Here is a 17,043-nt window from a genome sequence, read left to right as displayed (position 1 = left end):
TATGAACACAGATTTACAAAGGCATTTTCAATGTATATGCTACCGCCAAACTATGAAACGTCAGCATTTTATCGAATGTCTAGGAATTGTATATAATGTTAGACGTTTTTAGGAAAAGTGTGAAATATGAGAATTATTACGCACTTTCCCTTGATACAACATACTAAATTTGAATTTTCTATCTGGCTGAGACTGAGAGTTGGTAAGATCGACCTGACAACGGAAATTAGATTCAGAGGGGAAACAGTCATTAAGTTTCACAAAATAATGCTCTTTTTAATACCTTTCTACTTTTTCTGCCAGAGTTCATAAAGAAGGCTGTACAGTTCAGTATCATTACGCGTAACGCTTTTATATTTGATTGAAACTTATTTCAACATTCTGTCACGTCGTCCGTGTCCAGTAATGAGTTTTCATGTAGTACACGAAATAACTCAGCGTCAGTGACGTAATACTGTTTAGTACTAACGCTTTCTTTAACAGGATTAATGAAAGTACTTTTGTTTTCCCGCAAACATCATACCCTAGGGATTCAACGGCCAGTATCCCGCGGTTCCTTCTTCCTTGGCTTTTTTACATCATTTATTATCTTCTGATAAGTAGTTTCGGTCATCGGAAATGTATTTCATACTTTGCTGGTTTGTCACTTGGCATTCTATAGAATTCCCAGGTAATGTTTGAAATATCAATCGCTTCGTACATTTCCGGCTAGTTTTAGGCATTAAATACAATTCCTAGGCATTCTAAGGAGTGTCAGACTTCAAACGTTTTTCGTAACATTTGTAATAAACAGATTTGTAAATCCATAAATTCCATTTATTCTGATGGAGGACATAGTTAGTTAATCCTAAGCAGTATCACTGTAGCAGAGTTCAAGCATACCCTATACATGAGTTTCTGGTTTTGTGTAATGCACTGAGGGATTACGAACTCACTGTGCAGACTTTAGGGGGTGGTAGAGCCTATTACAACAAACAATCTTTTGTGTAAAAATGTGTATGTCCAAGTAATGAGTTGTGGCACAAACACAAGAACTAAGACATGAAAGAAAATATAAATAGTTTGTTAACAGTATTATTGATAAGCTTCATTATAGCAATGTTTATGATTATTTCTGAGAAATTCGTCCACCGGCAATAGTAATATGAGGTTGGCAGCATCGATGGAGTGACTGGCTTGTGCTGTTGCTGCAAGAGGACAGTAGGGGACTTGCCGCAAGTCAGCAATATGCATCTGAGAAATTTTCAACTTTATGCATCTGCCGTATTACGACATTGTCCATCTGTGCATGTGGAAACAGAAATCAATGATATTAATAATGATGATTACGTTAAATTTGCAATACTGTAGTTGTGAAACATTGAGAAATATAGGCATGTTATATTTTAAGTATCTATTTTTTTTCTTTATGTACTTATATATTATTTTTTCAATAAAATTTTCCAACATAACATTCTCCACAATTTGACCTGGGAATATCATCTTGGTGGTGTACAGTGGTGGTCTCAAACTAGTAGTCCGTGGATACATTTCAGTTATGTATCTATGCCAAAGAATTCAGTTATGTGATGTCCGACTTTATGTTATTATTATAACTTATGTTGTCATTAAAAGCAAACATGAACAGCACACCAAAAAATTTACAAATACAACTAGTTAATTTACATTGTGATATAAATCTTATTCAAAGATTTGAAAATTCAAATTTATTAAATTTTGTTCTTACTCTAAAAAAGTAAATATATTCAGTTACATGTTCTTGAAATAACAACAATCACGTTGTTTGGGAATACATATATACTATATATATATGAACAATTTTTTCACAATAAAAAATTACGAATTATCGACAAACGTACGATTGATCAATGAGCATAAATAATCTGTGATGAAGATTATAAGGTATTTCTCCCGCCATCCTAGTGTGCCTTCGTGGTGTAGTGATTGTGAACACTGGGCCGGTATTGCAGAGGCCCGTGGTTTGATTCCCGGAGAAAGCGGTTTGTTATTTTTCACCTTTCCTGCCTCTAAAACACCTAATGTCTCTACAGTGGCGCCTGAACTAAAAAAGGGTGTTGGATAATAATTCTCCTCACCCAGGATTTGGCGATTGGGTCCCCTAAAAAATCCCAGTCGCCTTCTAAAAGGGGGAGTACATAAGTTATTTCTCCCGCCATCCTAGTGTGCCTTTTTGGTGTAGTGGTTCTGCACGCTGGGCCGGTATTCCGGAGGTCCATGGTTCGATTCCTGGCAAAGGCGGTCACTAATTTTTCACCTCTCCGGCTTTTCCAATTAACTAATGTCTCTACAAGATACTTTCTAGTAAAGCTGTATAATGTATCGAAATAGAAAGTTAAGTTTTCTTTAAAAATAAAGGAATTGATAATTATTAAAATCTAGACGTACATATTTTTATTTATGTATCGAAACAAATTTTAAAGTTTTTCATAGCAAGTTTATTCTTAGTTTAAAACTGAAATACACTTTTAATACCTAAACATATAAGAACTGCTTTAAATAAATGTTAATCTGAAATTTAATACTTAGTTGTCGATATAACTGAATAACCAAGTGAATGAAAAATAGAAAATGCGCCCCTAAATTAAACTGGCAATTTCTTATAAATGAGAAAAGGATTACTAACCTTCAAATGAATCATCAGAGGAATGTGTATAGTTTTCCCAATTTTTCATCACAACGTTGTTTACAAGCATAAGAACAAACTATTCGCAAAATACGAGTAACATATGATTGAATATTCGAGACGTTTTCAAATCTCTGTCCTTTCATTGCCATCTTAATCTTCGGAAAAATGGAAAAGAATCAGCGGCGATAAAAAAAAAAAAAAAAAAATAAATAAATAAATAAAAAAAAACATTGCATAGAATCAAAATTTTTTTCTTAACATATCCGATTTCTTAATCGGAAAGACACGTCTTTGTAAAAGTTCTCATTAATAGTTTGATTTTCAGCGACAAATTCATCGCGAATAAGTCCTTTATAATCAAAAAATGCAATCAGCATTATCTTAGTTTCTGATTTTGGCGTCCTGACCCCTCCTCTTCTTTTTAAATAGCAGAAGACCATTCTTTCCACTGTGCACTTTATTTTTTGTTTCTGAGTCGTATTATAGACAGCAAGTCTCATCTCCCGCTACTGTACACTTTAACAATATTTTGCCCTGTGTCGTAGTCAGCAAATCTTAACACCAAGTTTTTTCCTCTTTTCTTTTTGCTGTTTTCTTTCAAAAATTCCTCAATATCAGATTTTCAATTAAAATCTATCTCCAGCTTTCTTTTCCTACTTCAATCATTTCTCAAAATTTCTGTTGTTACATGCAAACCAGCTTTTCCACAAAAACGAATTTTCTCAGTCTTTAAAGTTCAAGAGTGATTTAAGCAATTATACTACTCATTCGCTTGCTTCTTGATAACGGTTTGATTGTACTCTTCGATATACTGTTTGGTTCATCTGTAATCTTTCGGTAGCAGATTTATCTAAATTTTTAACACATTTAATTTTAAAAAATTGTTCCATCTCGAAGTAATTTTTTTTTTTTTTTTTTTTTTTTTTTTTTTTTCCACAGTATCATCTGAGTACATGAAAATGACCCGGACATTTTGACATACAAAACAACAAAATGACCGGTTTAAACTTACTTTACTAAAAGTTGAGATATCAATCTTTCTTAATATATATTTATTCATTTTTACTTCCTAGTACGAAGTAAAAAGGAAGTATTGTAATCGCGAAAAGGTTCAGGCAGCATATTTCAACGAAAATATCCAGTTTGACCGCTATCGAATGCAATTTAACGATGTTTTTGCGTGATATCTGTACGTAAGGACAGAATAAAAGACTCGTTTCCTCCAAAAAAATTATAAAACTGCTTTAAAATGACTTCTGAAGAGAATTTTTCGTGGCGTCTGTACGAACGTATGTACATACGTATGTTCATAACTCAAAACCAAGTAGCCTCAGAACGTTGAAATTTTGTATATAGGACTATATATAGATTTACTTCGTAATTTTTAATACAGATATTTTGAGTTTTAATGTATTTTTGCCTTGTCACTAAATGAGAACTGAATTAATAGAATGAGAAATACTCAATCGTCTGTGAAAAACTGTTTCTCTTTTGTTTTGTTTGCTTAATTTGTTTTATACATCGTTGTAGGTTTATTATAGTATTTAAATAGAACATGTGGGACCGATTCGATAATTCTTTAAATGATATAAATTTTGTGCATTCTGAGTTATAATATGAACGAAATATAATACTGTTAAGTGAGCCTAGCGCCAGAGTGTCGCTATGGTAAACAAATCGAGTGAATTTTAAAGAATGCATTTGTTCTATTGTAGTTTATGGGCTGTCGGCGAAGTAGATTTAATTCAGTCCAATAAGTTTAAATGAAATGCACGAAAAAATACGTATAATTTAATATTCCGTACAAGGAAGTCATGTGGTGTACAGATCAGATTTTTTATTTATTGTTTGGTCTTTTAATTTGTACGTTTACTTCATAGACGCATCTTGTATTGTTAAATTTGAGCTTTTTTCCTTCTGTGATATTAATATTATTATGTATGCATGTTTGGATATATATTTATTAGCGAAATTTAAAATACTTTTCTATTTGATTTATAAAAAATTTCCATTTTGTTAATATCCATTCTAATTTCCATTTTGTTAAAAACAGTTCTAGCCCGTCAACTGTTTTCAAATTGAACATTTGATCAGCATGCAGTCTGAGTTTGAGACGATTAATGTAGTGTGCTATCCACGATGGAAAACTTTACGAGTGCCGATAAAGCAGACTTTAACTAATGTACATGAATGTAAGCTGTAACTGGAAACCTCCTTCTTAGGTGTATTACAAAAGCTTTCACAGTAGCTGAAAGCTAGACCTCTCAAAATGCTTGTGCAGTTACACCAAAGAAGTTCTTTGGTTACACCGCCAAATTTGTGGAAAAGGTATCATCGATGTCATCAGACAAAAAGCGGTCTCACGCTGTATATGATGCCCGGGCGCGGATAACTTCATCTCGAAGCTTGCGGACGATAGATGCCATAAAAGAACAAGAGCTACTGCATATCACATATGTGCAAGTCAACTCGCCATTTGGAAAGAATGAGAGCATCCATTTCATTTTCAAAGAATTAAAAGAGGTACGCAACGAGTGATGGTGTAGCACTGGGGTGTCTTGACAAAAGACCAAGCCCCCAATCGAAAATATGCTAATTCGAACACAATGCAAAGTATAAATATGCCCAGGATATCTAATTTTTTTTTTTTTTTAATTTGGAACGCTTTACGATTTGCGTGTCATCCTTGCGCAGGGGCCATGCTGATCCTCTCTGTATCGTTCCAATTTTAGAATATGCACTTCTGAGAAGTACAAAATGGTTAGTGCAGTTGGCCCATGGGGGGATCGAACCCACGACCTTCGCGTTATTAGCACGACGCTCTAACCAACTGAGCTAATGGGCCACGCAATTAAAACCTTGAAAGCAGATTATGCTAGTAACTTTAGCAGTAGTGGTCATTGTTTTCGGTCTTCCCATTTAATATACTACCGCCCCCATGTATTCCAATATATATTATTATTGAATGAGTAGCGAGCATTAAGAATAATTTCCTGACTGACCTGACCTTCCTGACAACACGACTCACAAGGCTGATGCTATCGCAATTTTGTAAAAAAGATTTTATCCGAATTACTTCAAAAGTCTACAAGTGGTATTCCTAATGGACCATTCTTTTGTTTTCACCACGAGTAACAGTCGCTATGCTTAGGGCAGATGCTCCTCAGAATTTTTATGTCCTGCTAACCATTCTGATTATTATTTATCGCCTTGGGTAATGTTTGTAAGGACTGCCTTTGTAAGGTTGTGGACTCTTAAGTCGAGGATTAAGTGGCTAACAGACAAAGCTCAGACATATGGGGAGAAATTGTGTTACGATTATATTGTGAAAGAGCTTGGCATTGCTCGGTAAAATGCTTAGTATTAGATACTGATTGATACTGAATTAGATATTTGTCAGATAGCTTTAGTGAATCGGTTCGATCTCGGTTGGGCTGCAGTGCGGTCACCTTACATATGCAATAATTATCATAATTTTCAATATTCACGATTATTTTCTTTTTCGGAAATACAGGTCACTTTTAGAGCTGTTCGTCTATGGCAGATGGTCGTTTTGAGAGGGTTCACTGACTTTAACTGCATTTGTTGACGACACATAGACGTTTACAATTTTCTGAACAATCTAACTACATTAATATATAATTACACAAATCATTGCTTAAGAAATTGCATCCGATTTTGCCAAATGTTACCTACCTTTCTTCCAAGAAAAACCCCAGTCCTCTAAATCCGATGTTTTCTTTCTTAATATAAATAAATACATGTGCATTATTAGTGACTAAACGTATAAAATTCTCAATAGAAAAATTTGATTCAATAACCGTGATCTTATATTATAAGTATTTGGAATTATTTCATTGATTTTCTTCGCATGAAAGACATTAAAATCAAAACGTTCAATGCAAAATTCATAAGCTAAAAATGTTTAATAAAATTTTTTATGTAAACAAAATAGTATTTTATCTGTTTCCGAAATATTTTATTTTACTTTCACTTTATTACTTAATGAATGACTTGTGAGAAATAAATTCATTTTTGATTTAATGTGTGGAAACACGAGTTTTCCTATGAATCTTTAGAAAAATTAATCATGCAAAGCTAAACATTTTCCTGTTTGCCATGCAAGTTAAAATTACGAATCTAATCAGTTACCAATGCAAAAGAGTATCTCTATAGAAACATTTTCTTCGCGCGAAAAGCAGTTCAATTGCTTTGGACATAGTTTCGATAAGGTCTGAAAGGTGGATAGTAATCATTGTGCAGCCATGAATAGCTTATCACGAAAAACTGTTGTTGGGTCTTATTTTATCATGTAGTGAATTGCTTGTATCTACATATTTTGTTTTTTTGGGCTCGGATACTCAAAAGGAAATTTTAGTGTTTATAGCTATTTATGGTTTGTATGCTATAGTTTTACAATTTTTTGCGCTATTAACTGAGGCCTGTAAGAATAGAATAAAAAGGTTACAGATTATTTTTGACTATTGAACTTTAATTTTTGTCTATGTTGGCTCAAAAACAGGTGTTTTGTTTACTTCTTTCGTTGCACCAACTCCATGATAAAAATGCAGCGAAAGATGTAAATATCTTTTTTTTTTTTTTTTTTTTTAATTCTTGGTTTTGGTATTTTTTTACATATGATTTATTCCGGATTGAATATGGATGGATTTTAAATGTATTATTTATTTTTAATTACTTTGCAGAGTTACCAACACTTGTTTCTGAATTCAGAGTGCAACTAGATTAAGTTTTAACTATTTTTACTTTGGATTGATATATATATATATATATATATATATATATATGATAATTAATTGTAATTTGATGTTTTGCGAAGATATATTGCACTTTTATAACTTTATATGCAGTCATATTTTTCTAGACTGCTGGAATCAAATTTATTCTGCCTTATTGAGTAACAATAATTTTCTAAACTAATACACACTATTAACTTTACGCAATTAGATCCTTGATAAACTGCTGAAAGAATTCTTCCCAGGCCGTCAAAATTATCAATTTTAAATGAAAATCTGTCTATTTATATTGTTGTGAAATTAACTTTTGATGTTAAATAAATTAATTAATAAGTAAAACAAATAACAGACAAAAACTGTACTTAATTTCTTACAAATATTATTTATTAATTTCTAAAAATTAGAATAATTAGCTTGCTTTCTTCTGTCTATCCTTTTTTTTTCCTTTAATATTTGTTTTCCACTCACTCATTTCAGAAGTATTTAAATTAGTAATACACTAAGAAAGGTAAAGAAAAGTATGAAATTATGATATTGCGAATTTATTGTCTTGATCTGAGAATGATACCTCTTGCCGCTCAAAATGATTAATTAATCAATGAAATCGTAAACGTTACATTTGTAGTTAAATATTCGTGATTTATTTGAATTAAGAGTGGCAAGGTGAATTCTTTCTAATAGGTAGTTTCTTTGGGGTTTGAGTACTTAAAGTTTCTTAATTTACAAATTTCTTATCTTTAAAAGACTCCAAATTAACAGCAGTTCAATATCTTTTAGCTTTTGTATAGTAAATCTTTAACTGCTGAAAATATCCTCTTTCTCTATGGTTAATTTAGAAAGTAAACTTTGCTGTTAATTTAAGGATCTTTCAAAGATGATAAATTTCAAAAAATCTCTAGTATGTCTAAGATACAATGTTTAACTAGAGAAAGCTGAGCGAAGACCATAGGTAAGCTTAATTATCTTTATACGCTATTTAAAATCCTATAAAGGAGTAACAAATAAAAATAATGTATTCAACTGCACATTAAACGACATATAATCTGTTATATTTCTAAGCCCAAAGTTCTGTAGTAGAATTTATAATTATTTCTTAACAAAGGAGTTATAACCTGCTTTTTCCTGCTTTTATAACCTTTTTCTGTGCTTATTCATGTTTTAGCTCTTGTTTTTTTTTTTTTTTTTTTTTTTCCTTCTTGTTGATGAAAACAAGAAATAATTTTTGTTTTATTTGTTGTTTTTGTTATTGTTGTTGATGTTGTTCTTTTCCTTGTTGATGAAATCAAGAATAACAAATATTGTTTTATTTATTGTTGCTCTTGTTAATCAAATGTTATTATTGTTGTTCCTCTTGCTGTTGTTGTCTTGTTCTCCTTTTCATTATTGTTTTTATTGCTGTTGTTATTAATCTTGCTTTTGTTATTCTTCTTGCTGTTGTTTAGTTATCCTTATTCTTTTTGTTCTTGTAGTTTTTCTTGTTCGTGTTATTCTTGTTTTTTTTGTTCTTGTAGTTTTTCTTGTTCGTGTTATTCTTGTTTTTCTTCTAGTTCTGCTTGTTCTTGACGTTATTCTTATTGTTTTTGTTGTTCTTTTAATTCATATTCTTCTTATTATTATTGTTTGCCCAACACTCGTCTGTCAAAAATCTTATCTTGCGTTAACCGATAATTAATCAAAATTAAAAGTGATTTGGCTGAGTTAGGACTTGCGCTTTTAAATATTTAATAAAAATAAGCTGTAGGGTTTACTCTAAGTTCCTAATAGTTAATTTTTAGTTAAAATTACTTTCGTGTCTTTTCTTAATTTCAACTTACAACTTCCGGTCAGAACGTATTTTCAGAATCGAAGTCAAATGCAAATGAGTAGAAGAAATATTTAACTTTGAAGTTCTACTGACTTCGTTAGAGAGCCAGATATTCTGAGCAGCGCCCGTTCGCCTTTTAGACTACTCTCTCTCTTTCTTAAGCTATTATTATGATCGGCCGTACTTTAGGTCCTTGATAGCTTCGCCGTTAATTAGAGTTAAGGGGCCAACTCTGTTAGATTCTTAATAGCTTCGGCTATATCTTTTTAGTTAAATTTAGATAAGTTTTAATTCTTAGTATATCTGAGTTCAAGCCCAAGTGGAGGCTTTTTTGTAAACTCCAAGAAAGGAGTCGTCTGTTAAATTCATTTTGAATAATAATAAAGGGTAAATAACTCTTCGTACGTTTACATTTCTATCTCTACGAACTTAGCGATTATTCGCTTATCAGTTCTCAACGTTCCAGACACATTGCAGTAACCTCAAGGTTTGCAATCTTAAAAAGTAATTAAAATAGATTTAAAATAAAATAAATTATGTAAGCGTATTTTGTTAGCACTCTTGAACATATATATAAATATGATAAGCATATCTTTATCTATATCTACCTTATTGATATAGCTATGCTCCGATATAGCAATATTAAGCGTAAAAACAAGAAAGCTGAGGAAAAATTATTGGATTCATTACTTAACTGTCCTAAAAATGCAATTAATAAAAAAGAATAATAAAAAATAAATTGATGCAATTAATGAAAAGAACGTTATGGAACAAAAAATTATGGCATTCAAAATAGCTGCAATAATTACATTTATGAATTTTTTTTTTCTTTTTACTATACCGAAAGTTAACTGCATTTTTTTTTTTTTTTTTTTTTTTTTTTTTTTTTTTTTTTTTTTGCAAACGAAGGATTATTACAACCCCGTAATTTTATTATCCCGTTTATTCTTCTAATCTTTAGTATTTTTTCCCTGCCAACCGCAAAAACATTTAAGTCTCCAGCTACCTTCTAATCTGATGCAAAACCACCTAATCGGTAAAAATGCTACTTATTTGGAAACTATAAAAATTTAAGCATTAAATATGTATAATATTTCCTTCAACTAGTTAATCCTTCAACTGTAAAAAGGAAAAGTTCAAACATTCCAATGAGATTTTAGTAATTTTTTAAAAGTCTATTATCATGAGTACTTAAATTTGTAGCTATTTGTTCCCAGATTCTTTAATATTTTGCTCTTATTTTAAAAACTTACCTCTCTTCTTTTTCTTCTATTAATTTCCTTTCAGTGAAAAGTCTTTTACATATGAATAAATAAATTTTAGTATAATTTCCACCGTGGAATAAGTAGCAGGAATTAGAGAAAGAGAAAATATTCTTATTTTATATTTAGAACGAATAAATCTAAAAGTTTTATTTTTTTAATAATGAATGGTATTTGATTTTTATATGAATACATCTCATGCAGATTAAAAATTTTCATCCCATCTATTTGCTTTACTTGACACTTGAATATTGGAATGTGAGAATAACGCTAACTAGTATTTAGAACAAGCGCATTTCAAATGTTTGCTGAAGAAATTTTTTTTATTTTGTTGTTAGAACTTTCTGCCTTAGGTCGCATATTATGTCATATGTCTGATTAAGCTCTGAACTACATATAAGATTATCATGAGCAATAACTTTTAAAAATAGTACTAATTATGCTTAATGATAAGATAGAAGGGAAGACTTGAGATTGAAGCAAAAAATATTCCAGTACATAAAATTTAATTAAATAAGATAAATTATAATCAACAATAAAATCTACTTAAAATGAACACCAAAGGAATTAATAAAATTTTTCACAAGGTATCAGAAGTGGATGAAGCCAGACTCATCACTTTATAACTCATTTTTTTACTTCTTCCAGCAAGCTTTTATGGTGTAACGATAGCACACTCGGAGCATATTCCAGAGATCCAGGTTCGAGTTCTGGCGAAGGTACTGCATATTTTTTACATCTCCCGCTTCAAAATAACCTAATGAATCTACAGTGGCATCCTAACTGAAAGGTGGTGGACAATAACTCTTCATCATCGGGATTTGAAGATAGAGTACTCTAATACCCAGTTGCCTTTTAAAAGGGGAAGTACGTAAGGGTATTTGAATTCTCCTCCCAGTATGTATTCTAAGTTTAGCGGTGGTACACTAGGCTCGTATTCCAGAGATTCAGCTACGTGTCCCGCCGAAGGAATTCCACATTTTCCACATCAACTACTTGAAACTAACCTAATGACATTACAACTTTGCTATGCGAAAGAAAAATGATTCTATTTTAGTGAAATTAAAAATAATTTTAGATGTTCAAATAAATGTTCACAAATAATAGAATGAATTAAAGCTGAAAGAGAATTACCGGAGAATGGTAGCATGTAGAAGGGCATACATAACATTTATTTAACCAAACTGAAACGAATGTTTAGCCTATGATAACGGCTATTAATTGTTCTGAAATAATTCTAACAGAAATAAAATTCTAATACAAATAAAAGGAAAAAAATCGATTTATTTTTAATTGAAGGAACATATTTCAAGTTTTTGAATTGTATACGGCAATGCCACTATGTAGCTCATTTGCTTAATCATGGGTTTGCCACTGAACTGCATGTTGGGACTTCATGATGTATTGGTCGTTAAGTGCCCACGACAGGATTATTAGTGTCATCAATTCGTGTTGTTCAGTGATGCATAGATGGTGACAAAGTTTTGTGGCACAGGATATTCTTCACCGCTATCACTAATTTCACAGCTGAACAATCAATGTTTCCTCTAGTTTGCAGTGTAAGTATGATTTAAAATATGTATACATGTTTAATATTAAAATTGAGAGTTATTGCTAAACGTAATCGTCGCTGAGATTATAATACAAATTTATTGTCATAGCAGCAGATAAATATCAAAATAACACACTCCAGAGGAAATTAGTTTTATTGTTGATCGCTCAAAAGTAAATTGCAGGTTAGACTAAGATTTGGATTATCATTTACAATATTTGTAAATTACTCTTGTTATTGAATGCTACGTTTTTATTACTAGCTAGATTTCAATATATATGGAAAGAATGTAAAACGAGTTTACTATAGATTATAAATGTTATTGTAAGTATTTAATGTCTGTATCTTCTTTTTCCGTTTTTTACCTCTTAGGTTATAACTAGAAGCCACATATCCATTTGGTAAATTATAGTTTAAAAATTACTTGAAATACAATGTAACATAATATAAAATCGAAAAAATGCCTTTCTACAGCTTGTGGGTTACAAAAAAAATAGGAAGTAACATAAACATAAATGCAATAATAAAAGCTGCTTCTTGTACGCTAGATACTCAATTCAACACAAAGCTGTAATACGATAAATCAATTTAATTGGTTTAAAGCAAATTTGAAACCTGGATCTAGTGTAAAACAAACGTAAGAATACAGCTTTCTTAAAAATCCTTCTATATTTATTAAGAAGATAAAAATTTATTTTAGTTAATGAACTTCTTGGTTTAAAATCTTCAGCTTTTGAAGTTCAGCTTCACAACACGAAAATATAAAAATATATGTATATGTGTGTGTGCATAAAAAGATAAAAATATCTGTAAATTATAATTTAAATGAGCAATAGCCCCTCAATTCTTAATTTTAATTTGAGTGTTTCTCCTTGTTATTCTAAAAATAGCAGTTTTTTTCTGCACTCTGTCATTTCGAGTCGCATCCATGTTATATGACTCTCACATAGCGCTGGTGATATAAATGGAACCAAAAATTTTACAGCAGTATTAATTATCCGTTCAAATGCGCTGAAAACTGAGAATAACTTGTTCTGAATTAGGGTTTCATTCTAAAAACAATTTACTTGCTTTCTCTACCTCAGCCTTTCTGGACTGTTGCATGCTGCTGTTTCTTTTACCGAAAAGCTATCCAAATTATAAACATTCAGAAGTAGGTAATAGGTAAGAATTAAGTAACACGTAAGAAATGGTTCAGCTTATTTGTCAATATGTTTGTGGCCGCGACATGTTTTTGAAATAAAAGATGAATATTTAATCTCCCTCGGTTGCCAAGATTGCTCTTTACACAGATCCACATTCTCCCTACGCCATCAACTTATTTTACAATATTGTTACGAATTTGGTATTTAAAAAGCTAATGTTAGTTCAATTATAAATTAAATGGTTTTATTTCTCGCGCAGTGCAGCGCGTGACGAATATTAAAAGAAAGCTAAGCCGGAAAATTGAAAATACAAGAGCGCGTGCATTAAATAAATAAATAACTCTTTTTCATTTCGAGAAAGTACTGTAAAATTCTAGCGCGTGATTTTAAAATGTTATAAAAGGAGGAAAACATCTCAGTTTGTAGTAGTTGCTGCTTAGTTTGTTGTTGTTTAGAAAACTGCTGTTGTTGATTATAGCGAATTCGCGGATTAGCTTTCTTTAGCTGTTTTGAATTACGTTCTATTGGACATTTGAGTAGTTAAAAGATAACTACTGTGAGATATTGTAATACTGAATGATAATTTGAGAAAATTTAAGCATTTTTGTTGTGATAATAATAAATTTTTGTTCATTTTTCATCGGACTTGTGCATTTATTTCATAACGAACCCGTACGCGCGCAACAATATATCAGGTACATCTGCTTCATTACACATATATTAATCAGTGTTATTATATTCATTACACACACATATATATATTCATACACATATTATATTAATTACACACATTTATCTATATTGATACACATATTATATTCATTACAAATATATATCTGTGTTCATACACATATTATATTCATTATACATATATATATATATTCATACACATATTATATTCATTACACACATATATCTATATTCATACACATATTGTATTCATTACACACATATATCTATATTCAGACACATATTATATTCATTACACACATATATCTATGTTCAGACACATATTATATTTATTAACCACGCACACACACACACACACACATATATATATAAAGTAACAGTTATATTTTTTTTACATTTGTTTTCAGAATTATATTAAATCAAAGTAGGATTAATTCAAAAGTAAACACGAGTAATCACAAAAAATGGAGCACTAAGTTCTCTCCTATAATTTTAGAATAATAATAAATTATTTGTATTATGAGTTCACGAAAGTACTAAATACCGGAAACTTGTAGAATACGATGTGAGATTGATTATTTATGTAATAAATTACAAAACATAGTTTTTATTTTTATGAACGTGTCTACTAGGCATCAACAAAACTAGGTTTCTACTGTAAATCAGTTATCTTTGGAAAGTTTTGAGTAAAAACGTTCAACTTTTTGTCATAACTCATTTGAAAAATTCGATGGGGTAAACGTACGAAGATTTGTGTGATTCGAAGATTCCAGTGTCTTACATTCAAAACCATAATTTAATTATCTAAAACATTTTGAAGCAAAATCCCTGAAGATTTCATATAGTACTTTGTAATACAAAACAGAAAAAAAAGTGGAATTCTTGATATAAGGGAGAACTAATAAATCTATATTTCAGTCACTATTTATTCTTGTATTAGGAAATGCATTAGGAAAACTCTTAAAATATTTGATAGCACATTAATTATTATGATTTACTGGCTCATATTAAAATTGAAGTGACAGTGAGATTCAGTCCAATACTTTTCAAACAGTTATTTTTTTTAACATAAAATAATGAGGAAATGCTTCATTTTACTTATTTCCATTTCACATTTTGTAAACGGAAGTAAAAATTCATTTTAAAAATATGAAACGCTTTTCACTCAGGAAGCCGTTGATTGGTGGATACGTAAATTCAGAATCAGAAAGGTTTCATGAGTTTCTGTAGCTGATAATGAAATACAAAACCAATTCAACTTAAATTCACAGACTGAACTCTATTCAATTATGAGATGTTATAGAGACGAAAACACTTCACTTTTTGCTTCAAATTTTGCAAACTTTTTATTTTCTTGTACGAAGTAAAAAGGAAGTATTGTAATCGCGAAACGTTTCAGGCATCATATTTCAACGCAAATACCCATTTTTTACCGCTATCGAATGCAATAACACTATTAAAGACTTTCTGGGAGATATGAGCTATGGAATGGTCACCGATTACCATAACATTGCACTGCTTAATCTCTTAGAATTACAATATTTACTGTCGTCATCTACACTGTAGTCAGGATCACACATCATATATAATTTAGGCATTACAAAGTCTTTCGTAAAATTTATTTAACAAGTTGAAAATGGAGATGCAGAATATCAACATTTAATTCTTTAGTAATATACTATCGTAAAAATTTATTTCTCCTTTCTTGAGGTGAGATTATTTCTGTATATTAGAAGTGTAGAGTCATTAAGGTTATTTTAAAGCAAGAGACATGACAAATGAGCATCCGACTCGGAATTTTTATGCTATTATCCGATGTGTTTATCAGGCTATTCCGAAGTGTTTGCTATTCTATTTACATACTACGAGTGTGGCAAATCAGGATGAATATCGTACCTTGCATTCCACGCATCAACACTGTTGTCATCCGCCTTGTACCTTATATCATCTTCATTTCCGTCCCTGATACTGCTCGATAAACCTGAAAATCTTTTTGCTTTAAAAACTAGCAGTATACCCCTTCCATTTCTATCCCAGCATACAGCAGAAATAAATAATCATTGACGCAAATAAAGAGCCATAATAAACGTAAAAGCTCAATAAAGAGGGAAAATCTTGTGATTATTCGAGAATGGTTATCGTCACTGTGAATCAGAGTAAAATTTGATACTCTATTTCCCGAAAGCCCTAGAGATGCGTATACCCCAAATTTAGGAGAATGCCAAATAGCCCTTCTACCAATCTCTCACTTTTCTATTGAAGGTGATTGTCATTTATTTTCTTCTTGTCTGACTGATCTAGTTAAATCAGACAATCAATAATTCCGATTTTTCGCCCTTTATACAACTGGATTTTTACAGCAATTTTTAAATTTAGCTAACACACGGGTTCCCAATTTAAACTGAATTAAAGTAGTAAAATTTTACATCTGTGTTATATCGGCTTATGCTCTGCAATATACGGCAAGTTTATGTCGAGCAAAGGAATTTAACTTCTGTAAGTGGTAACAAATAATGATAAGCTCAGAAAAAGAAATTTATTCTTTCCCATGCATTTTGAATTATAAATATCCCGCTTTTGTCTCTGAAAGAAAATTGAGATGTAATAATGTTTCTAATTAAGCTGTTGAAGCGCTGTCAGATCGATTGTAAGTTTCAATATTTCGCTTTCTTAATTATTACCCAGAGCATAGTGTATTTCCTCATATGTACATAAACTGTGCAGAATTCAAGCAAAGATATCATCATAAAAACGTTAATAAAAACAGATTTAAATTCATCATTTATGAACTTTCTTTTACCATAATATTTTATACAGAAAGAAACAAGTAAAATTACTCTTGTGGAAAACAGTATGTAAAGAAAGGGACGCTTTTCCTAATCAACGTTTCTCACGTAAAGCTTCTAATCACTATATCGATCTAGCAAAAACTTTATTTCTTTCCCAGCTGCTTGTGAATAGGCTCTTAATTTTTCTTCCCTCTTTAATGTAATAGCAGAATGTGTTTTGTAAAAGCAAAAGAACTTTATTTCTATGAGGAGAGTTACAATAAAGGGTGGACTGTTTTCTAAGCTGCCGCATTTAGTTTGAGTGTACACTCAATTACCAACAAATGCAAACTTTTTGCTAACATTTGCGTGTTGAATGAATCAAGAAGAGAATAAGCTTACATATTCTTCTTATACTATT

General features: G+C 30.9%; 2 non-coding genes across 2 annotated transcripts; both read right to left on the bottom strand.

Moving 5' to 3' along the window:
* Positions 1-5,297: 5,297 nt before the first annotated feature.
* On the bottom strand, positions 5,298-5,401 carry LOC118203757 (U6 spliceosomal RNA). The gene has a single exon (XR_004760646.1). It is a non-coding gene; the product is annotated as a U6 spliceosomal RNA (small nuclear RNA).
* Positions 5,402-5,418: 17 nt separating this feature from the next.
* TRNAI-AAU (transfer RNA isoleucine (anticodon AAU)) lies at positions 5,419-5,492 on the bottom strand. The gene has a single exon. It is a non-coding gene; the product is annotated as a tRNA-Ile (tRNA).
* Between the last annotated feature and the right edge of the window lie 11,551 nt (positions 5,493-17,043).

The sequence above is a fragment of the Stegodyphus dumicola genome, chromosome 2 (assembly GCF_044657685.1).
Source record: "Stegodyphus dumicola isolate Sdum_Otavi_A_Nest chromosome 2, ASM4465768v1".
NCBI classification, from domain to species: Eukaryota; Metazoa; Arthropoda; class Arachnida; order Araneae; family Eresidae; genus Stegodyphus; species Stegodyphus dumicola.
This window is presented reverse-complemented; position numbering and strand designations above follow the sequence as displayed.